General features: G+C 37.0%; 1 protein-coding gene and 1 pseudogene across 1 annotated transcript in view; both read right to left on the minus strand.

The window, feature by feature from the left end:
• F13A1 (coagulation factor XIII A chain) overlaps positions 1–24,443 on the minus strand; it is a 418,063-nt gene that overhangs the window by 278,349 nt on the left and 115,271 nt on the right. The window lies entirely within an intron of this gene.
• The window catches only part of LOC100613846 (snRNA-activating protein complex subunit 5-like), a 214,219-nt pseudogene that overhangs the window by 74,505 nt on the left and 115,271 nt on the right, over positions 1–24,443 (minus strand).

Here is a 24,443-nt window from a genome sequence, read left to right on the forward strand (position 1 = left end):
ATGAAACCGTATCTGGTACGGCCATTGCAATTGGAGTAACCATTTGATTAGGCTTATAGTGACCTACTGTCATTCCCCAAGATTCCATCTGTCTTCTACACAGGCCAAATAGGAGAGTTGAACAGGGATGTGGTGGGAATTACCCGCCTCCCGCATCTTTCAAGTCCTTGATAGTAGCACAAATCTCTGCAATTACTTCAGGGATGTGATATTGCTCTTGATTTACGATTTTCCTAGGTAGAGGCAGATCTAATGGCTTGCACTTGGCCTTTTCCACCATCATAGTCCTCATTTCACAGGTTGGGGAAGAAATGTGGGAATTCTGCCAGCTGCCAAGTATGTCTATTCCCATTATGCATTCTGGAACTGGGGAAATAACCACAGGATGGGTTCAGAGACCCACTGGATCCACACCTGAGCTAAAACTCCATTGATCATCTGACCTCCATAAGCCCCTATGCTGACCAGAAAGCTAAAATGATGCTACAGGTCTCTCAGAATCAATGTCCGTTCAGAGCTAGTGTCTAGCAGTCCCCTAAAGGTTTGATTTCCTTTTCTCCAGTGCACATTTACCCTGGAAAAAAAAAAAAAACCACAGGTCCCTTTGGAGAAGGCTTGGAGAGTGATTAACAGTATAAATTTTTAGTAGCGTATGGTGTCTTTCCTGAAGAGGACCTGACCTCCCTTTCATTCAGGGGGTTCTGGCTCTGCAAACTGGCTCATCTGGGAATTGATTGAGGGGCCATGATTTGAGTCTCAGTTTTTATTATTTGAGTTAAACTTTTGTTCACTTGACCTGCAAGTTTTCTACTTATACAGATCAAGCAAAAATTTAGATAGGCTTCCTGACTGTTTCACTTCTAGGAACACCATGATTAATTTGCAAATGTCATAGATTTACATAGGTCAGACTATTCTGATTTTTGCTTTGTCTCTGCTGTTTTTTATGGTAACTATGCCCACCTTGCCTTTGGCAGGATTCTGGGATGACAGCTGCCTCTTGGCTCCTGCCATCCCAGAATCCTATTATACCCACTGGATTTAAGTTTTCCAGTTGAATATCTGTGGTTCCCACTAGAAGATCTGACCTATTGAGAAGAATAATCATGGAGCTCTTCAGGGATGCTGGGACTCCTCTCACAAACCATTCTCTTAAAATGTTGGTGAAAGGTATATTTTCTTGACTTTCCCAGCATGGGTCAGCAAGTTTTAAGTGACTTTAGCATTTCAGTCTCCCTAAGCCTTTGAATCCCTTCCTCCATGTTAACCCAAGGGCAATCAGGCATCTCCAGCTTCTTCACGGTGGGCTATCTTTTGATCCACATTTTAGCCAATCAACCAACCAACCAAACAATTACAGCCCTTTCTAAGTCCCTGAGCTGCAACAGTAAATGCAGAATCTCAGCTTAGTGGGCCCAAATCAATAAAGTCAACCTGATCCCCTTTTTTTATTCCTTCCACTATTACCCCTCACCCTTAATACCCATTCCCATGCATATTCCCTGGATTTCTGCTGGTATAAATTAGAAAATGCAAGTAGTTCTTTTGGAGGGTAGTGCACTAATGGGTCACACTTTGTACTTTGCCTTTAGAGGCCTGCTGGGACTTGAGTCTAGTTATAGGTCTAGAAGCAAAGAAGGGTGGTGGAGGTGGGTCTTTAGGAGAATCAGCAGTGTCATGTTTGGCCACTGCTTCAGAGGTGGCCATTACCATTTTCTCAGGCAATGCAGGGTTAATCCTCTCAGACAGAGGTGGAAAGGCACATACCATTTTGGGAAAATGCTATGGAAGAAATGCTTAAAATAATTAGAAATCATAGAAACATAAACTAAGTCCATACATATAAGAGTGCATAAAATAAAAAAGCTATGTAATGCTAAGCTCTGGTAAAAGATTGTAGAGATAGAAAACTTTCATGAATTGCTGGTAGGAGTATAGTCTGGTGTAGCCACTTCAGAGACCTATCTGGTTGTACTTAGACAAATTAAGAACACACAAACTCTAATATATTAGAATTCAGCAGTTCCATTTGTGGGCTTATATGCCCAAATTATTTTACACAGAATCACAAGAAGACATGAGCAAAGATTCTACTACAGTTTTACTTATGACATTGAGGAACTAGATGCAACCTGGTGTTTACTCTGGGAGATAAGCCAGGTAAAATAATGCAGATGCACATTTGTGGAGTATAATGGAGCCGTTGGAAGAAACGTGAATTTCTGGAAAACATGATGGTTGGTGAAAAAAGTAAAAAGTGAAATTTTAGAAGAATAGGCACCATTTACACACATTTCAAAATACATTCATACAAGTGACATCACACAAAATGGTGGAATAAGAAGGTCTTGAAGGTCTTCTCAGCACCACATCGCACTTATTCCAAAATTGACCACATACTTGGAAGTAAAGCACTCCTCAGCAAACGTAAAAGAACAGAAATTATAACAAGCTGTCTCTCAGACCACAGTGCAATCAAACTAGAACTCAGGATTAAGAAACTCACTCAAAACCACTCAACTACATGGAAACTGAACAACCTGCTCCTGAGTGACTACTGGGCAAATAACGAAATGAAGGCAGAAATAAAGATGTTCTTTGAAACCAATGAGAACACAGACACAACATACCAGAATCTCTGGGACACATTTAAAGCAGTGTGTAGAGGGAAATTTATAGCACTAAATGCCCACAAAAGAAAGCAGGAAAGATCTAAAAATGATACCCTAACATCACAATTAAAAGAACTAGAGAAGCAAGAGCAAACACATTCAAAAGCTAGCAGAAGGCAAGAAATAACTAAGATCAGAGAAGAACTCAAGGAAATAGAAACACAAAAAACCCTTCAAAAAATCAATGAATCCAGGAGCTGGTTTTTTTAAAAGATCAACAAAATTGATAGAATGCTAGCAAGACAAATAAAGAAGAAAAGAGAGAAGAATCAAATAGACACAATAGAAAATGATAAAGGGGATATCACCACCGATCCCACAGAAATACAAACTACCATCAGAGAGTACTATAAACACCTCTATGCAAAGAAACTAGAAAATCCAGAAAAAATGGATAAATTCCTGGACACATATACCCTCCCAAGACTGAACCAGGAAGAAGTTGAATCCCTGAATAGACCAATAACAGGCTCTGAAATTGAGGCAATAATGAATAGCCTACCAACCAAAAAAAGTCCAGGACCAGATGGATTCACAGCCGAATTCTACCAGAGGTACAAGGAGGAGCTGGTACCATTCCTTCTGAAACTATTCCAATCAATAGAAAAAGAGGGAATCCTCCCTAGCTCATTTTATGAGGCCAGCATCATCCTGATACCAAAGCCTGACAGAGACACAACAACAAAAAAGAGAATTTTAGACCAATATCCCTGATGAACATCGATGCAAAAAGCCTCAATAAGATACTGGCAAACCGAATCCAGCAGCACATCAAAAAGCTCATCCACCATGATCAAGAGGGCTTCATCCCTGGGATGCAAGGCTGGTTCAACATATGCAAATCAATAAACGTAATCCAGCATATAAACAGAACCAAAGACAAAAACCACACGATTATCTCAATAGATGCAGAAAAGGCCTTTGACAAAATTCAACAGCGCTTCATGCTAAAAACTCTCAATAAATTAGGTGTTGATGGGACGTATCTCAAAATAATAAGAGCTATTTATGACAAACCCACAGCCAATATCATACTGAATGGGCAAAAACCGGAAGCATTCCCTTTGAAAACTGGCACAAGACAGGGATGCCCTCTCTCACCACTCCTATTCAACACAGTATTGGAAGTTCTGGCTAGGGCAATCAGGCAGGAAAAAGAAATAAAGTGTATTCAATTAGTAAAAGAGGAAGTCAAATTGTCCCTGTTTGCAGATGACATGATTGTATATTTAGAAAACCCCATCGTCTCAGCCCAAAATCTCCTTAAGCTGATAAGCAACTTCAGCAAAGTCTCAGGATACAAAATCAATGTGCAAAAATCACAAGCATCCTTATACACCAATAACAGACAAATAGGGAGCCAAATCATGACTGAACTCCTATTCACAATTGCTACAAAGAGAATAAAATACCTAGGAATCCAACTTACAAGGGATGTGAAGGAACTCTTCAAGGAGAACTACAAACCACTGCTCAATGAAATAAAAGAGGACACAAACAAATGGAAGAACATTCCATGCTCATGGATAAGAAGAATCAATATCGTGAAAATGGCCATACTGCCCAAGGTAATTTATAGATTCAATGCCATCCCCATCAAACTACCAATGACTTTCTTCACAGAATTGGAAAAAACTACTTTAAAGTTCATATGGAACCAAAAAAGGGCCCACATTTCCAAGACAATCCTAAGCCAAAAGAACAAAGCTGGAGGCATCACACTACCTGACTTCAAACTATACTACTAGGCTATAGTAACCAAAACAGCATGGTACTGGTACCGAAACAGAGATATAGACCAATGGAACAGAACAGACCCCTCAAAAATAATACCACACATCTACAACCATTTGATATTTGACAAACCTGACAAAAACAAGCAATGGGGAAAGGATTCCCTATTTAATAAATGGTGCTGGGAAAACTGGCTAGCCATATGTAGAAAGCTGAAACTGGATCCCTTCCTTACACCTTATACAAAAATTAATTCAAGATGGATTAAAGACTTAAATGTTAGACCTAAAACCATAAAAACCCTAGAAGAAAACCTAGGCAATACCATTCAGGACATAGGCATGGGCAAGGACTTCATGTCTAAAACACCAAAAGCAATGGCAACAAAAGCCAAAATTGACAAATGGGATCTAATTAAACTAAAGAGCTGCTGCACAGCAAAAGAAACTACCATCAGAGTGAACAGGCAACCTACAGAATGGGAGAAAATGTTTGCAATCTACTCATCTGACAAAGGGCTAATATCCAGAATCTACAAATAACTCAAACAAATTTACAAGAAAAAATCAAACAACCCCATCAAAAAGTGGGCACAGGATATGAACAGACGCTTCTCAAAAGAAGACATTTATGCAGCCAATAGACACATGAAAAAATGCTCATTATCACTGGCCATCAGAAAAATGCAAATAAAAACCACAATGAGACACCATCTCACACCAGTTAGAATGGCGATCATTAAAAAGTCAGGAAACAACAGGTGCTGGAGAGGATGTGGAGAAATAGGAACACTTTTACACTGTTGGTGGGACTGTAAACTAGTTCAACCATTGTGGAAGACAGAGTGGCGATTCCTCAAGGATCTAGAACTAGAAATACCATTTGACCCAGCCATCCCATTACTGCGTATATACCTAAAGGATTATAAATCATGCTGCTATAAAGACACATGCACACGTATGTTTGTTGGGGCACTATTCACAATAGCAAAGACTTGGAACCAACCCAAATGTCCATGAATGATAGACTGGATTAAGAAAATGTGGCACATACACACCATGGAATACTATGCAGCCATAAAAAAGGATGAGTTCATGTCCTTTGTAGGGACATGGATGAAGCCGGAAACCATCATTCTCAGCAAACTATCGCAAGGACAAAAAACCAAACACCACACGTTCTCACTCATAGGTGGGAATTGTATAATGAGAACACGTGGACACAGGAATGAAAATATCACACACTGGGGCCTGTCATGGGGTGGGGGGACGGGGGAGGGATAGCATTAGGAGATATACCTAACGTAAATGACGAGTTAATGGGTATAGCACACCAACATGGCACATGTGTACATATGCAACAAACCTGCATGTTGTGCACATGTACCCTGGAACTTAAAGTATAATAAAAAAAATCAAAACAAACAAACAAACAAAACAACAACATCTCAAAACGTATAGGACACAGTCAAAGAGGAACTACATGGGACATTTATGCTGTAAACAGTGACATTTAAAAAGAGGAGAGATCTCAAATCAACAACCTATCTGAACACCCAAAGAACAAGAAAAAGAAGATTAAAGTAAACCCAAAGCTAGCAGAAGGAATGAATAATAAAGATTACAGGGGAGATAAATAAAATTGAGAATAGATTAATGATAGAGAGACTCAAAAGTTGATTCTTTGAAAAGGTCAACAGAATTAACAAACCTTTGTCTAGACTAAGTAAGAAAAAGAAAGCAAAGACTGAAATTGCTAAAATCAGAAACGACAGTAGGAATATTACTACCAATTTTGCATAAATAAGAAGGATGGTAAGAAAATACTATGGAATATTGTATGCCAACACATTGGATAGTCTGGATAGAATGGAAAAATCTAGACCCAAAATACAAAATTGATTCAAGAAGCAGCAGAAAATCTGAATAGACCTATAACAAGTAAGCATATTGAATCAGAAATCAAAAACCTTCCAACAAAGAAAAGTTCAGGGCAAGTTGGCTTCAGTGGTGAATTCTACCAAACATTTAAAGAATAACTGACATCAATAGTTCTCAAACTCTTCTAAGGAATCTAAGAGAAGGAAACATTTTATATTGCTTTTCCTTAAGACTAACAGTACCATTATACTAGAACTGGGAACAGATACTATAATAAAAGACACCAGCAGGCTTTTATGAATATAGATTTAAAAAAACTCAACAAAGTACTACCAAGCCAAATTTATCAGTATAGTAAAAGGATTACACACCATGACCAAGTAAATTTTATTTCAGGAATTCAAGTGTCCTTCAGCATATGAAAATCAATCAATACAGTATACCACATTAATAGAATGAAGGGGAAAAACTCACATGAGCATATCAGTTGATACAGAGAAAGCATTTGCCAAAATTCAGCATCTTTTTATGATAAAAACATTCAATAAACTAGGAATAGGGGGTAACTCCTTCAACATCATAAAGGCCATATGTGAAAAACCCATAGCCAACATCATCCCCAGTGATGAAAGACTGAAATGTTTTCCCCTAAAATCAGGAACAAGACAAAATTGCTCATCATCATCACTTCTATTCAACATAGCACTGAAAGTTCCAACCAGAGCAATTAGACAAAAATCAAATAAAATAAAATAAAATAAAAGGCATCCAAGCTGGAAGGAGGAAATAAAACTATCTCTGTTCTCAGATGATATAATCTTATATGTCGGAAGCTCTAAAGAAACCACAAAAAAAAAAACTGTTGTAGCTAATAAACAAATTCAGCAAATTTGCAGGATACAAAATCAACACACAAAAATCAGTATATTTCTATACACTAGCAAGGAACACTCTGTAAAGGAAATTAAGGAAAAAAGTTTCATTAATGATAGAATCAATTTACAAATAAATTTAACCAAGGAAGAAAAAGACTTGTAAAGTGAAAACAACAAAACGCTGCTGAAAAAGTTAAGGACAACATAAATAAACAGAAAGACAACTCGTGTTCATAGACTGGAATACTAAATATTTTTTAAATGACAAAACTAATTAAAGCTGTCTGAAGGTGTAATGTAATCCTTTCAAAATCCCAATGGTGTCTTTTGCATAAACAGAAAAACCTATTCTAAAATTTTTTAAGGAACTTCAAAGGACCCCAAGTAGATCTTGAAAATGAAGAACAAAATTGGAAGACTCGTGCTTCCCAATTTCAAAACATCCTACAAAGCAATAGTAATCAAAATACCATGGTATTGGCATAAGGATAGAGACATGGACCAATGGAATAGAATAAAGAGCCTAGAAGTAAGCCCTCATATATCCAGTCAATTCATTTTCAGCAAGGTTTCAAGACTACTCAAAGGGGAAAGGACAGTCTTTCCAACAAAACATGGCGGGAAAACAGGCATAATAAAGTTGAACTCTTACTTTATGTCATATATAAGAATTAACTCTAAATGGATTAAAAACCTAAACTTCAGAGATAAAAATGTAAAACACACAGAAGAACACTTAAGGGAAAATCATAACGTTGGATTCGGCAATGACGTTTTAAATATGACACCAAAAGCAAAAGCAACAACAACACCATAGATAAATTGAACTTCAGCAAAAATAAAAACCTTTAAGCAAAGAAAACATACAAATGGCCATTAGGTGCATAGAGATATGGTCAACATTATAGTTGTTAGGGACATGTAAATTAAAACCACAATGAAATATTACTACACACATTAAGATGACTGTTGTTTTAAGAAAAATGGAAAATAACAAGTGCTGGGAGGATGTAGAACAATTGGAATCCTAGTTGGTGGTGGGAAGGTAAAATAGTATTGCTGCTATGGAAAATAGTTTGACAGTTCTTCAAAAAGTTAAATATAAAATTATCGTATGACCCTGTAATTCCACTCCTACAATCCCACTCCCAAAATAATTAAATAAGGGGAATTAAATGGATACTCATACAACAATGTTCACAGTAGCATTATTCACACACAATAGCTGAAAATGGCAACAAGCATCTATCAACGAATAAGTAATTGGATAAAATGGCATATACATACAATGGATTAATATTCAGCCATAAAATTAAATGAAGTTCTGATGGTTGCTACAGTATGAATAAACCTTGAAAACATTATGCTAACTGAAAGAAGTCAGACACAAAGGATAAATATTATATGATTCCTCAAAGATGAAATACCTAGAAAAAACAACTTTAAAGATAATGAATGTAGAGTAGAGGTTATTAGCAGCTAGAAGGAAGGGGAAATGGGGAGTTATTGCATAATTACTAAGAGTGTTTGTTTGGAGTGATTAGAAAGTTTTAGAAATAGATAAAGATGATAGTTACACAGCATTGTAAATGTATTAATGCCATTGAATTGTACACTTAAAAATGCTTTAAATGATAAATGGTACGTTGTGTGTATTTTACAACAATAAAAATACATTCATACAAAACAGTAATGTTCGTTTCGAACACATACAAAACAGTATACACTAAAATGGTTGCATATGAAGTGAGAGGGGGGTACACAGGGAAAAGGCATAAGTGTGAAAAAGAATGAATGAACGAATAACAAGAAAGAGGCCTAACAAGAACCAATAATCAACAACAGACCATGAAATAAGAATTCTTAAACTGTATTCTGTACCTGAGGTCTGAAAGAAAACCAAAAACAACAAAAATATCTGAGTGTGTCAAATTATGAACTGCCATTTTGAATGGAACCGACACACATGTCCTCGCAGATTATGATACTCTTCTCATATATTGTCTCAGATGAGGATACTTAATTCCAAAGGGAGTTACTGAGAAATGGAAGGAAATGTATGTGAAGGCTACAGAGCACATCTTACTGAAAGACAGCTGTGTGACATTACCTTCATGTTGATGAATTGGTCCTCCTCTTAATTCTTACATTACTTTTTACTGATAACATTTGTAATGAATTAAAGATGATAGTCAAGAGTTTTTTGATGTTCCTGCTACCAAGAGATGGAGTTAATTTCCCTTACGTTTAAATATGGGTTGGTTTGCGACAGCCTTATCTTATACAGACAGTAAAAGTGTCAGTGTATGATTTCCAAAGCCAAGTTGAAGGTTGATTCCTTGGAATACATCTCTCTGGGACCCCTGAACTGCATGTAAGAAGTCAACTGTTCTGACATAGCCATGCTCGACAGGCCATAAAAAGGCGCTCTGGGTGATAGCTCCAGCTAAGCCATTTTCTCTACACCACATAGGTGCCCATAGTTAAAAAAAAAAAATGCAACTACAAGAAGGTGATGTGAAAAGTAAACATCTCCTCTCCTTGTCTCTCAACACTACTGCCCCTCCCTTTAGACAATTTCTGTTAGTTTGCTATTATTTCTTCCAAATGTATTCTGTGCATGTGTTACATTTATATTTACATTTATCCATTCTTATTTACATAGAAATGCAGATATGACCTTATGCTTCTCAGTTAACAAAGTATCTTGGAGATAGATCCATATCATCATATAAAGAGCTTTCGTGTTCCTTTTCATGGCTGTATGTAAGCAATGTCTGGACGTAACCACAATTTATGTAACCAGTTCCAACTTGACTGTTTCCAGTCATTTGACATTCCAAACAATGCTGCAATAAAAAACCTTGCATATTTGACCTAGAAGCCCAATTCCTGGATTCAAGGATATGCACGTTTTACATTTTGATGTATATTGACAAATTGCTCCTTAGAGAGTTTGCACTTATTCATACTCCATCAAAAATGTGGGGAATACCAGTGCAACTAGCACTGTGTACTATCAAGCATTACATTCTTTACAAGTCTATTAGGTCAAAAATGTTTAATTGCTCTCTAATTTGCATTTATTTTATTATGGATAGAGTACATCTTTTCATGTGTGATATTATATATATACATTTATCTATATCTATACATATTTGTTTCAGTGAACTCATCTATTTATGATTTTGTCTATTTTATAGGGAGTAATTACTTGTATTTAATGATTTCAAAAAGCTCTTTAGATTTTAGTTAGCCCTTTGTCATATTAGATACGTTTTTCTACTTTTTTATCTGTCTTTTAACATTACCTATATTCTTATTTTTGCCATACATAAATTATAATTTTTAATTACTCAAAGTTGTCAACTTAGCATTTTTTCTTGATATTTTCTAGCCTTTCCTACCTCTTGATTTATTTTTTCAACCTAATATCTTTTATTTATTTATTTTTATTTTTTAAATTCAGGGGGGTACATGTGCATGTTTGTTACACAAATATATTACATACTGGTGGATACCGGGCTTCTAGTGAACCCATTACCATTACCAAACAGTGAACATCATACCTGATAGGTTATTTTTCAACCTTCCCCCTCAACTCTTTCCCCTTTTAGAGTCCCTGGTGTCCATTATTTCCATCTTTAGGTCTATGTCTGCCAAATGTTTAGCTCACACTTAGTGAGAACATGCAGTATTTAGTTTTCTGTTTCTGAGTTAGTTGACTTAGTATAATCGTCTCCACCTCCATTCATTTTGCTGCAAAGGATGTGATTTCATTCTTTTGTATGGCTGCATAGTATTCCATGCAGAATACATACCACACTTTATTTATCCAGTCAACCACTGATGAACCCTTAGGTTGGTTCCATGACTTTGCTATTGTGAATGGTGCTGTGATGAACATGCAAGTGCAGGTGTCTTTCTTATATAATGTTTTTTTTTTCCTTTTGGTAGACACCCTGCAGTGTGATTACTGGGTCAAATGGTAGTTCTACTTTTAGTTCTTCAAAAAATCTCCATACTGCTTTCCATAGAGGTTGTACTAATTTACATTCCCACCAACATTGTATAAATGTTCCCTTTTCTCCGCATCCATGCCAACATCTATTGTTTTTGACATTTTAATAACAGCTATTCTGACTGGTGTAAGATGATATCTCATCATGGTTTTAATTTACATTTCTCTGATGATTAGTGATGTTGAGCATTTTTTCATGTTTTTGTTGACCACTTTTCATATGTACGTCTTTAGAGAAAAGTCTGTTCGGGTCCTTTACCCAGTTTTTAATGGGGTTGTTTCCTTCTACTGTCTTTACAGACTCAAATTTTATCTTTAAATATATTTTAAACACTCTGAAAATTATAGACAGTGGAATGTACAAATATGAAGTACACAGTTTAAATATTTTTAGCAAATGCGTGCATTTGTGCAACTCATGCAACTATCAGAGTTGAGAAAATTTTCATTTACTCCAGAAAGTTTCCTCATGCCCCCTCTCAGTTCTCTCCATACCCTGCATTTGAAGCAACAATTTTCAGATTTCTCTCATCTGAGATTAGTTTTGCCTGTTCCTAAAAGGCTTATAAATGGGATCATGCAGAATATATTCTTCTGTTTTTAGCCCTTAATGCTCAACATGTTTTTTGTTTGTTTGTTTTGTTCTGTTCTGTTTTTTTGGTTCATGAATGTTGTTGTGGGTATTAGTAATTCACTCCCCTTTTACTTACTGAAGCTGTGTCATTGTCTGGGGTAAATACCCAAGGTTCATCATCTCACACCAAGGAAATCAAGGACATGGACACACAAGAAGTGAGTTTAAGAGTGGAGGTTTAATAGGTGAGAGAAAAGAGAAAAGCTCTCCTTCCTGCAGAGAGGGGCTCCTGAGTGGGTCTTCCAATCTTATGGTGAAATGCATAGGGTTTTATAGACAAGCTTGAGGAAGTGGTGTCTGATTTACATAGGGTACAGGAGATTGGTCAGACCAGGTATGCCACCTCAACCTAATCTTTTATTATGCAAATGGGTTCTCTACCTGTCCGGCGCCATGTTGCCTGTTCCTTTATTGTACATGTGGTTGACAAAGAAAAACGAAGGTGGAGCCTCATGTTGAACATGCCTGGCCCCCAGGTAGCCTTTTCCTATTGGCACAACTGCTAGCATTCACCCGTGCAAGCATCTAGCTTGCCTTTCTTTGTCTGCAGCTTGATTTTAGGGGCTGCTCTTTATTAGAAAAGAAATGATTTGGGGGCTGCTTTTCGTTAAAAGGGAAGCCTTACTGAGGACTCTCTTACCCTCACTAACAGCCTAAATAATTTCTTTTTAGCTCCTGTATCATTATGAGTAGTATTCTGTGGTATAAATATACCACAATTTGCTTATCTGTCTCTTAATGGTGAACATTTCCATTTTTGCATGTTCTGGCTAATATGTATAAAGCTATGTGATCATTCTTGCACAAACTTTTTGTAGACATGTTTACATTTCTCTTAGGTAAATACCTAGAAGTGTAATCCGTGAATGACACAATACATTTTCAATTTTTAAAAAGCTTTATAAGAAACTTTCCAAGTATTTTGCAATGTGGTTGTGTAAGTTTATACCTCATTACCATTGTATGAGAATTCCAGTTGGTCCACATCGTCATGAACAGTTGGTGTTCTCAGTCTTATTAATGTTAGTCATTCTGAATGGTGAATGCTAGCACGTTGTCATTTTAATTGCATTTCTGGTAACTAACAATGTGGAGCATTTTTTAATGTGCTTACTAATCATTGATATATCTCTTAATAAGTGTCTAAGTCTTTGCTCATTTTCATTGGATGGTTTGCCAGTTATGTATATTGTGACTATTTTCTCCGAATCTGTGGTTTCACTTTTTTAAAATCAGTGTCAAATGTTTTCTGAAGAACAGATGTTTTTAAATTTGATGAGTTCAGTTTATCAATAATTTCTACTACATGTTCATGTGTACATTCACACACACAAACACAGAGTTATACTTCTAATGAAAGCTAACCCTGTGGATCTCAAACTTTCTATTTCCACCCAAACCATAGTTACAGCTGTTACAGCTGACAGATTGTCATTAATCAAATTATTAATTTCATTCACATTAAAAATGCATACACACAAATACTTGTTGTAATGAAACAGCATATTTTAGAATGCATAGCCCTTCTCATTTTGAGCTCCCACTAACTTACAGGTGTTTTCAAACTTAAGATTATACATACGGTCATTTCCAAAAGGAGAGATTTTTCTTAAATTCTTCATTAAAATTTATTAACTCCTTGTCAGAGAGACTGAGGACAAAGACCCTTCAACTAATATGTCAGTACCATTGCCAGCAAAGATCAGTGAGGGAGGAGAAAACAAATCTCAACAATACTATGTCAGTGAAACTATTGGCTTAAATTTACCTAATGTATATTCGGCTATCCAAGAACATACTTTTACAGTAAGGATATACTCTCCTTCATTTCCATATCTCTCATTTTGGGGGCTGAAAAAAGGGGCTATTAATGCAACCAAATGGCTTATTCAGGTCACACAGCATTGAAGGAAGAAAACTAGCCAAAGCCGCCTGCCAACATTCACCAGTGAACACCCCATGGCATCGAGTCTGGCCATGGCAGCCATCTATCTTCACAGCCACCAGATCTCTTGAGCTTCTACATATCCCTTACCCTCCCTTGGAGAACCCTAACTCCTGGTGCACATCTCAGAAACACAATCTCAGTGCTTCCCTCTGCCAGGATGACTTGGCCCATCTCAGGCATATTGATTGGAACTCAGTGGAAACTTTTGAGTCAATTTTTTTAAAAGAAAGAAAACCACCCAGGCACAACTGAAAAAAAAAAAAACACAAAACCTTAAATTCTATTCGATGATCTGGGTTTGTGCCAGATTGGAGGGAACAACTTGCAAATTCTTCTTTAGAAGCTGTCAGAATACTTGCCTTAAATTTGCTCTGACTCAGCTCTCTGCAGGAAAGACATGTTGCCACAGCTGATTCATCAATAAACTGTTTCTTGTCCAAGACAAGTCATAGACTCACCTTTGATTCCACTTGACTCTGTTCGGTTCAAGAAAGGGGTGCTTGCAGTCAGAGTGGACCACCACACAACTCCCGCACCTCAGTATGCCTTGAACTGCTCAGAGAATGGCAGTTGAGCTTGTCTTCTTCACTCCTGGATGTGTACTCATTCCAAAGGCTTCCAACAAAATCAGATGTTTAGGAGAAAAGGTACAATTTAGAAAATATCAAATCACCAGGCGCTTCTTTTTCATGATGAATGAATACCAATTTTTTAAAAAAGATGGTGTCAGTAGCAATCCAAAACACATACTATAGGAAGTGAAAAATATAAGGGCATCCTCCAATTCTTTAAAGACTTATTTTTCTATAAATTGTTCTTCTGTACCCCATAGCATTGTGTTAAGTTTAAATACCAATAGCCATCTTTTATTTCTATTGCTGAAAGACTAAGTAGTAACTTACATGAAGGTAAAATATGTCTCTACCAATACATCTAGCTGTATTTATCACATATATTCAATAGAAATTTCAATAGAAAGCTATTATCTGTCAAAAAAAAATTCAGGCTTCTTATTGCATTTGAATCTGAATCTGATAGTTTGTATTTTCATTTATGCAGTATGTGAAAAGAAAAGTTGATTCCAGATCTGTGGTTTTCCTGATCATCAGAAGATTATGCACCAGAAAAATTAAGCAACAACTTTATACTTAATATTGGGCAAACAAGTAGGAAGGATTTTCTAGTCCTATTGAAGAGCTGATGTAATTTCAGGACTGGGATAAATACAACTAAGTATTTTTTTCCTTTATATATATTTTCTCAAGAATGTTCATTATTCTCTGAGCTCTTATCTGGACTCTGCATTGTAAATATTCTTTTTATAAGAAGAATACTATAAAATTGAAAATACTTGATAGTGAACTCTGATTCTTTCTTAAGGTTTATTATATACCACTGTGACTTATATTTTAATTTTATCCAAGGCTGAATTAAGTTGTTTGTTTGTTTAGCTTTATAATTTCTATTTCTAATCACTAAAGAGGGGTAAATTTTGATAATCAGTGGGAATTTTGCGGGGGGAAGGAGTTCTGGAATGGCAGACAGGAACTGAAATAAATTTGCTCCTCTATAAAAGCAACAGAAACAATGACAAAAGCTATCAAAATCAACTTGTTCAGAGCTCTGAAAGTTAATAAAAGGCAGGCAATTATTTGAGAAACATTTATTTAAGAAAAACTGCTGAACCTACATGAGAACAGGGCCTTTGTGATCTTTTAACTTGTTCGTAGGAGCCTTGAATACTAACCATCTGGCAGCCACAGTTGCTATAAAAACCAGCAGCCTTGCAGCCACTAAATGGGACAGACTTGATTTGAAACTTCTCAAAAGTTCCCATCTTCAGATCAGTGTTCACTATTTGACTTGACATAGAGCTCACTCTGCCAGAAAAGCTCTATTTGCAGTCACTATCTGACCTGACTTGGAGCTCACTCTGCTAGAAAAGCTCTACCCCCAGAGAATTGGTTGGAAACAAAGCTTTGAAAATTGTTTAGCAGCACAGTTGCCTGAGGCTGTGATACCAGTAGGACCAAACAAGAGGTTGGCCAAAAACTTAAAAGGAAGATCTGGGGAATGGGCCCATACAGGGCTCCAGAAAGCTCTGACATATTCCTGAGGATATAGAAGGAAGGCCACATACATGTACAGAGCTGTGTGCATTCCCTAGAAACATCTGAGAGGAACCCATCTTCCATCTCTGGCTGACTTTTAGGTCCTGTACAAGCAGGAAGTGAAGGCTAAGACAGAGCTGTAAACTACCTGAGCATTGAAAACACACCCCAACACACACACACAGTCTGTCAGCAAAGGGCAGAAGTTTTATAGCTTCAAGGCATGTAAGAAAATCTCTGACCAATTGTTGTTTGACTGCTAAGCTAACCAAGCAAAGGCTCAGTAACTTCACACTACAGGGAATAAATACTTTACAGAATAAGTTAACCAATATCATTAAACAAACAGCAGCAACAACAAACCCCAGGAGTAGGGGTGGAATCTGATATCCAGAGTTGCCACATCATATCAAAAATGCTTAATTTGAAATAAAATATTAGAAGATATGCAGATAAATAGGAAAGGAAGGTTCATATGAAGGAAAAGAGCAGTCAATAGAAAAAGTTCCCAAGGGGACCAAATGAACAAATATTTTAAACCAGTTATTATATATACATATAAATATATATATACACATAAATATATATACATACACATATATGTTCTAAGAATTAAAGGAAACCAGGTCTAAAAAATTAAAGTCGATTTAACATCTGAAAAAAGAACAAAAACCACATGATCATCTCAACAGATGTAGAAAAGGTATCTGACAAAATCCAGCATTCCTTCATCATAAAAACACTCAACAAACTTGGAATAAAAGGAAACTTCTTTAACCTGATAAAAGGCATCTGTGAAATATCCATAGCTAATACCATACTTGGTGAAAGACAGAATGTTTTTCCTCTACAATCAGAAACAACATTGTCCATTCCTGCCACATCTATTCACTATTGCACTGGAGGTTCTAACAAGAGCAATTAAGCAAGAAAAATAAATAAAAGGCATCCACACTGGAAAATGAGAAGTAAAATAATCTCTTCTTGGAAATGGCATAATACTGCATATAGAAAATCCTAAGGAATACACTAAAAAATTATTATAACTCATGAATGAGTTCCAAAAATTTCAGGATACAAGATCAATAAAAAAAATCAGTTGTATCTCTATGCACTTACAAGGAACAATCCAAAAATAATGTTAAGAAAATAATTTTATTTATAATAGCATCAAAATAAAATGCTTATGAAAAATTTAACAAATGCACACTGTGTACAGTATGAGACTTTTTCACTGAAAATGCAAAACATTCCCAAAGGAAATTAAAGAAGATCTAAATGAATGAAAAGATATCCCAGGTTTTGGGATTAAAGGACTTATTATCATTAAAATGTTAATAGTTCCTAAATTAATCTACAGATTCATCACAATCTTTATCAAAATCCCAGCTGGCTTTTTGACAGAAATTGATAAGCTGGTCATAAAATGTATGAAAGTACAAGGACCCCATAATAACTACAACAATTTTAGAAAAAAACAAATTTAGAAGGCCCACACTTGCAACTTTAAAGCTTACTGCAATGTTACAATAATAAAGATAGAATGCAACTGACATAAGGATACACGCATAAATGAATGGAATCAAGGTGAGAGTAAAAATAAACCTCTACCTTTATATTTAACTGATTTTTAACAAGTGAGCTAAGATCATGTAATGGGGAATAAAATAGTCATTTCAACAAAAAGAGCTGGGACAACTAGATATCCATATGTCCAAGAAACACATAGTTGTACCCCTTTATTATATCATACACATGCACAAAACCTCAAAATGAATCATAGGTCTCAACATAAGAGCTAAAACTATAAAACTCTTAGAAGAAAACATAGGCGTAATCTTTGTAACATAAAATTAGGGAATGTTTTCTTAGATATGATACCCAAAAGCAAGATCAACAAAATAAAAATTAAATAAATTGGACCTTGTGATGGTGCATTTTAGTTGTCAACTTGACAGGATGGAGGGATACCTATATGATTGGGGAAGCACTGTTTCTGGGTCAGTCTGAGAGGGTGGTTTTGGAGGATATTGGCATGTGAGTTGATAGACTGATTTGCATTTCTCTGATGGCCAGTGATGGTGAGCATTTTTTCATGTGTTTTTTGGCTGCATAAATGTCTTCTTTTGAGAAGTGTCTGTTCATGTCCTTTGCCCACTTTTTGATGGGGTTGTTTGCTTTTTTCCTTGTAAATTTGTTTGAGTTCATTGTAGATTCTGGATATTAGCCCTTTGTCAGATGAGTAGGTTGCGAAAATTTTCTCCCATTTTGTGGGTTGCCTGTTCACTCTGATGGTAGTTTCTTTTGCTGTGCAGAAGCTCTTTAGTTTAATTAGATCCCATTTGTCAATTTTGGCTTCTGTTGCCATTGCTTTTGGTGTTTTAGACATGAAGTCCTTGCCCGTGCCTATGTCCTGAATGGTAATGCCTAGGTTTTCTTCTAGGGTTTTTATGCAAAGCAGAACCGCAATGAGATATCATCTCATACCAGTTAGAATGGCAGTCATTAAAAAGTCAGGAAACAACAGGTGCTGGAGAGGATGTGGAGAAATAGGAACACTTTCACACTGTTGGTGGGACTGTAAACTAGTTCAACCATTGTGTAAATCAGTGTGGCGATTCCTCAGGGATCTAGAACTAGAAATACCATTTGACCCAGCCACCCCATTACTGGGTATATACCCAAAGGACTATAAATCATGCTGCTATAAAGACACATGCACACGTATGTTTATTGCAGCACTATTCACAATAGCAAAAACTTGGAACCAACCCAAATGTCCAACAATGATAGACTGGATTAAGAAAATGTGGCACATATACACCATGGAATACTATGCAGCCATAAAAAATGATGAGTTCATGTCCTTTGTAGGGACATGGATGAAATTGGAAATCATCATTCTCAGTAAACTATCGCAAGAACAAAAAACCAAACACCGCATATTCTCACTCATAGGTGGGAATTGAACAATGAGAATACATGGACACAGGAAGGGGAACATCACACTCTGGGGACTGTTGTGGGGTTGGGGGAGGGGGGAGGGATAGCATTGGGAGATATACCTAATGCTAGATGACGAGTTAGTGGGTGCAGCACACCAGCATGGCACATGTATACACATGTAACTAACCTGCACATTGTGCACATGTGCCCTAAAACTTAAAGTATAATAATAATTAAAAAAAAGATAGACTGAGTGGGGACGATTTGCCTCAATGTGGGCAGGCACCGTCCAATCAGCTTGGAGCCCGGATGGAATAAAAAGGGGAAAGAAGGATGAATTTGCTCTCTCTCTCTCTTTCTGCTGGACCTGAAACATCCTTTTACTTCTGTCCTTGGACATTAGAACTTCAGGGTCTTTGGCCTTTGGACTCTGGGAGGTACACCAGAGGCCTCCTGGGGCTCTCAGGCCTTTGATCTTGGACTGAGAGTTATGCCATTGGCTTCCTTGGTTCTTAGGCCTTACACCTGAACTGAACCATGCTACCAGCACTCCTGGATCTTTAGTTTGCAGACACACTACCATGAAACTTCTGAGCCTCCATATGTGAGCCAGTTCTCCTAATATATCCTCTCTCATGTATCCATATCTATATCCATCTGTATCTGTATCTACATTTACATATCCTATTAGTTCTGTCTCTCTGAAGAACTTTGACTAATGAAGACCTCATCAAAATTAACAACATTTTGCTGCAAATGATACATCAAGAAAGTAAAAAAGCCACCCACGGTAGGGGAGAAAACATTTGCAAATTATATATCATACATCTGATAATTATATGTCATACATCTGATAAGGGACTTTATCCAGAATATGTAAAAAAAGTCTTACAAGTCCACAATAAAAAGATGAATAATCTAATTAAAAGTGGGCAAAAAAACTACCAACATAGCAACACTCTGTCTCTACAAGAATAAATAATAAAAAAAATTAGCTGGGCATGGCGGCTTGTGCCTATAGTCCTAGCTACTCAGAAGGCTGAGGGAAGAGGATCGCTTGAGCCCAGGAGTTGAAGGCTGCAGTGAAATATGATTGTGTCACTGCACTCCAGCCTGGGAAACAGAGCAAGACCCCATCTCTTAAAAACAAAAGTGGGCAAAAGATTTGAATGGATATTTTTCCAAAAAAAAATGTAAGAATGGCTAAGAAGCATATAAAAAGATTCTTAACATTGCTAGTCATTAGGGAATGCACATTAAAACACAGATGCCACTTCCCATCGTCTAGGATGACTATAATAAAAAAAAAAAAACAACAACAGACAATAACAAGGGTAGGCAAGGATGTGGAGAAATTGGAAGGCTCATAGATTTTGCTTGCGGGAATGTAAACTGGTGCAGCCACTTTTGGAAACAGTTTGATAGTTCTCAAAAGGTTAAACATAGAGTTGCCATATCCAGCTATTCCACTCCTAGATACTATAGGAAACAAAATAATGCCCCTCAAAGATGCTCACCTCCTAATCCCTGAAATCTGCGAACATATTATCTTACATGAAGAAGGAAATTTCCACCTGTGATTCAGTGTCTCCAGATGGGGAGATGAACTTGGATTATCTGTGTGGGTTGAATGTAATCACAAGTGTTGTTATAAAGGGAGGTTGAGGGGATCAGAGTCAGAGAAGGCCATGTAACAACGGAGGCAGAGAGAGACATTACAGCAGAGGCAGAGATCAGGGAGGCAGAAATCATTATCAACAGAGGCAGAAACCATTAGCTTTTGATAATGATCATGGCAACACAGGTGAGAAGATGCCATCGCTAGTAGAGCCAAGGAGTTTGGGTGTCTTAAGAAGTTGGAAAAGGTCCCCCTGGAGCTCCCAGAGAGGTGGCAGCATGGCCAGCACCTTGATTTTACCCTGGTGAAACTGATTTTGGACTCCAGACCTCCAGAACCATAAGATAATACATTTTGGTTGTGTTAAGCCATTAAGTTTATGGTGATTTGTTACAGAAGCAACAGGATACTTATCCAATAACCAAGAGAAATGAAAACATGGTCACCCAAAAACCTGTACACCAATGTTCTTACAGCATTTTTCACAATAACCAAAAAGTGAAAACGACCTGCACATCCATTAACTGATGAAGAGACACAGAAAATGCGGTCTATCCAAACAAGGGCATGTTATTTGTAAGAAAAAAAAATGAATGACTGATACAAGCGACAACATGGATAAACTTTAAAAACACTATGCTAAGTGAAAGAAATCAATTATTTATATGAAATGTCCGAAATGGACAATACAACAGAAATACAAATAAATTAGTAGGGAGATGAGGAGTGACTGCTAGCAGGTGTGGGGCTTCATTTTGGGATGGATTAATTATTCAAAATTAGATAGTGATGATGGTTGCACAACTCTGTGAATATACTAAAATCTAATATATTGTATACATTAAATGGATGAGTTTTGTTATGAGAATATCTTCATGTTCATAACCTGTGACAAAATACAAATGCTCACCTCACTCTACTTGACAGCAATGTAATTCAAACACACAGCAAAACAACAATACTGTTTTTCATACATTTTAAAATTACCTTTATTGTTACTTTTCTTTATTTTTTAACTTTAAGTTCCAGGATACATGTGCAGAATGTGCAGGTTTGTTACACAGGTATACAAGTGCCATGGTGGTTTGCTGCACCTATCAACTCATCACCTAGGTTTTAAGCTCCATGTGCATTAGGTATTTGTCCTAATGCTCTCCCTCCCTTTGCCCCCTACCCCTTGACAGGCCCCGGTGTGTGATGTTCCCTTCCCTGTGTCCATGTGTTCTCGTTGTTCAACTCCTACTTATAAGTGAGACCACGCGGTGTTTGGTTTTCTGTTCCTGTGTTAGTTAGCTGAGGATGATGACTTCCAGCTTCATCCATGTCCCTGCAAAGGACATGATCTCATTCTTTTTTGTGGCTGCATAGTATTCCATGGTGTATATGTACCACATATTCTTTATCCAGTCTATCATTGATGGGCATTTGGGTTGGTTCCAAGTATTTGCTATTGTAAATAGTGCTGCAATAAACATACATGTGCATGTGTCTTTATAGTAGAATCATTTACATTCCTTTTGGTATATACCCAGTAATAGGATGGCTGGGTCAAATGGTATTTCTTGTTCTAGATCCTTGAGGAATTGCCACACTGTCTTCCACAATGGTTGAACTAATTTACATTCCCACCAACAGTATAGAAGTGTTCCTATTTCTCCACAGCCTTGCCAGCATCTATTGTTTCCTGACTTTTTAATAATCACCATTCTGACTGGTGTGAGATGGTATCTCATTGTGGTTTTGATTAAAGAGCTTCTGCCCAGCAAAAGAAACTAGCATCAGAGTGAACAGGCAGCCTACAGAATGGGAGAAAAATTTTGCAATCTACCCATATGACAAAGGTATAATATCCAGAATCTATAAGGAACTTAAACAAATTTACGAGAAAAAAGAAAAACACAAACAACCCCATCAAAAAGTGGGCAAGGGATATGAACAGACACTTCTCAAAAGAAGACATTTATGCAACCAACAAACACATGAAAAGAAGCTCATCAGAATATTGATTTGTATCTCTCAAGTGGCTTTTTAGTTTTATACTAAGCATTGTTAACCACGAAATAAACGCCAAGTTAACTGATTTATTTTTCACTCAACAAATGAATACATACTTTGTGTCATAGCCTGGGTGGGCACTGGACCATGAGTGCCAGTGAAAGCACTAGTGCCATGAGTACTAATGGGCTTACTATATTTTTTATCTTATTCATACAAGGACAGTGGGCATGCTATCTGACTTCCAACCAATCACATATCTTAAATATGCCAAACTCCATTACTTCTGTCACTCCTTATGTAATAAAGCTATGTTATACCTTATAGATTCGTTGAAATGTACTAACTTTATAAGATTATTGGCCAGCTCTAATTTATTGATATGGATTAGGTTTTACCTGTTTATATACACACGCCTCTCTACTAGGCTGAAATATTTGAAATACAATATAACAATATTAGCCAAATGCTTATGTGGACAAATATATAATTAAGTTAATGCTATGAGTGAGATACACAAGGAGTTAAGAGAGTAATTATCCCCTTGCCTTTTGAGTCAAAGTTTTTTCCAAGGAAGCAGGCAGAAGAACATTTCAGGAAGGTGGCAACATGGCCAAGACCCAGAGATGTGGGTATGTTTGTTCATTTCAGGGAGGCCAATGTGGCCAGAGTTGATCAGCCTTAAAGGCAGATTAGTAGTGGCACCTCAACATCCACTTTCAAACTCTTCATTATGAATGCAACTTGTTAGCTGGATATTGTCCAAGTGGATAAAAGACTTTATATCCCACCTGCCTTGCAGCTACGTCTGGTTGTGTGATAAAGTTGGGAACAACTCAAGGTCAGCCGAATGGTCTCTCAAGGGAGAGAATGTTCTTGTCCATTTGATTTCTCCTTCCAGTTAGCTGGAAGATGGAGGCAGTGACTGGAGATCAGGCAGATATCTTGACCAGGGTGAAAGCTGCATGCTGCAAATGCCAGAAAAAGACAAGGGATCCAGGTCTTGGATACCATATTCGATGAATCAGCCCTAATCTGCCTACCTCTTAGGTCTCTTATGTGAGAAAGAAGAAATTTCTATCCAGTGAATCCACAGTTATTTAGGTTTTCTTTTCTTCACAGCAAAATATAATTAATACACTTTCGAGGATGTGTTAGTTTTTCCTGCAAGTTCTGGGAAGATCATAAAGGTTAAGACATAATTGTCTTAGGCTTTAAAAAATGCTTTTCACTGTCATATGAAGAATTAATTGAAGTGAGAACTATTGGATATAGAGATACCAAGTGGGAAACGATTACAGTAATTTAGGTTAAAGATGTTGATGAATTTAGACTAAAACAGTGTCAGACAAAAAGAAAAGGAAAAATGAATTCAAGATATATTTAGGATACAGAATCAACGGCACTTGGTTACTGATCATTGTGGGGAGTGAAGAAAAGGGAGGTGTTAAGGATGATTCCAGTCATTCTAAGATGAGCAACTGGTGGGTTGAGGTGTTATTTCCTGAAATGGGAAATGCTGGAGGAAGAACAGTCTTAAGGGAAAGATCAAGAGTTTAATTTTAGACTGGGAGAGTTTGGAATGGCTGCAGCTATGGCAGATTTACAGTTGGATATGGAGATATGGAGATCAGAAGATAGATTTAGCGTGGGTGTGGTGCCTCACACCTGTAGTCCCAGCGTTTTGGGAGGTTGAGGTGGGAGGATAGCTTGAGGCCAGGAGTTCGAGGCTGCAGTGAGCTATGACCTTGCCACTGCACTCCAGCCTGGTTGACTGAGCAAGACCCTGTCTCCTGTCTCAAAAATAAAATAAAAGTAAAAAAGAAGATAGGTTTGTATTGTACTCACAAATTAGTGTTATAAAATGCTCTGGATGGAAACTTGAATTTGGGGGGATTTTGTTGTTGCTTTTCTTCCTCTGCTCTAGTGCTGTGCTTCGTAAACTACACATTATGATCCTTGAGTGGCTCAGAAAAACAATATTTTTTACTTCATTAATGAGATAGAAT

This window comes from Pan troglodytes, chromosome 5 (genome assembly GCF_028858775.2).
Source record: "Pan troglodytes isolate AG18354 chromosome 5, NHGRI_mPanTro3-v2.0_pri, whole genome shotgun sequence".
Taxonomy (NCBI): domain Eukaryota; kingdom Metazoa; phylum Chordata; class Mammalia; order Primates; family Hominidae; genus Pan; species Pan troglodytes.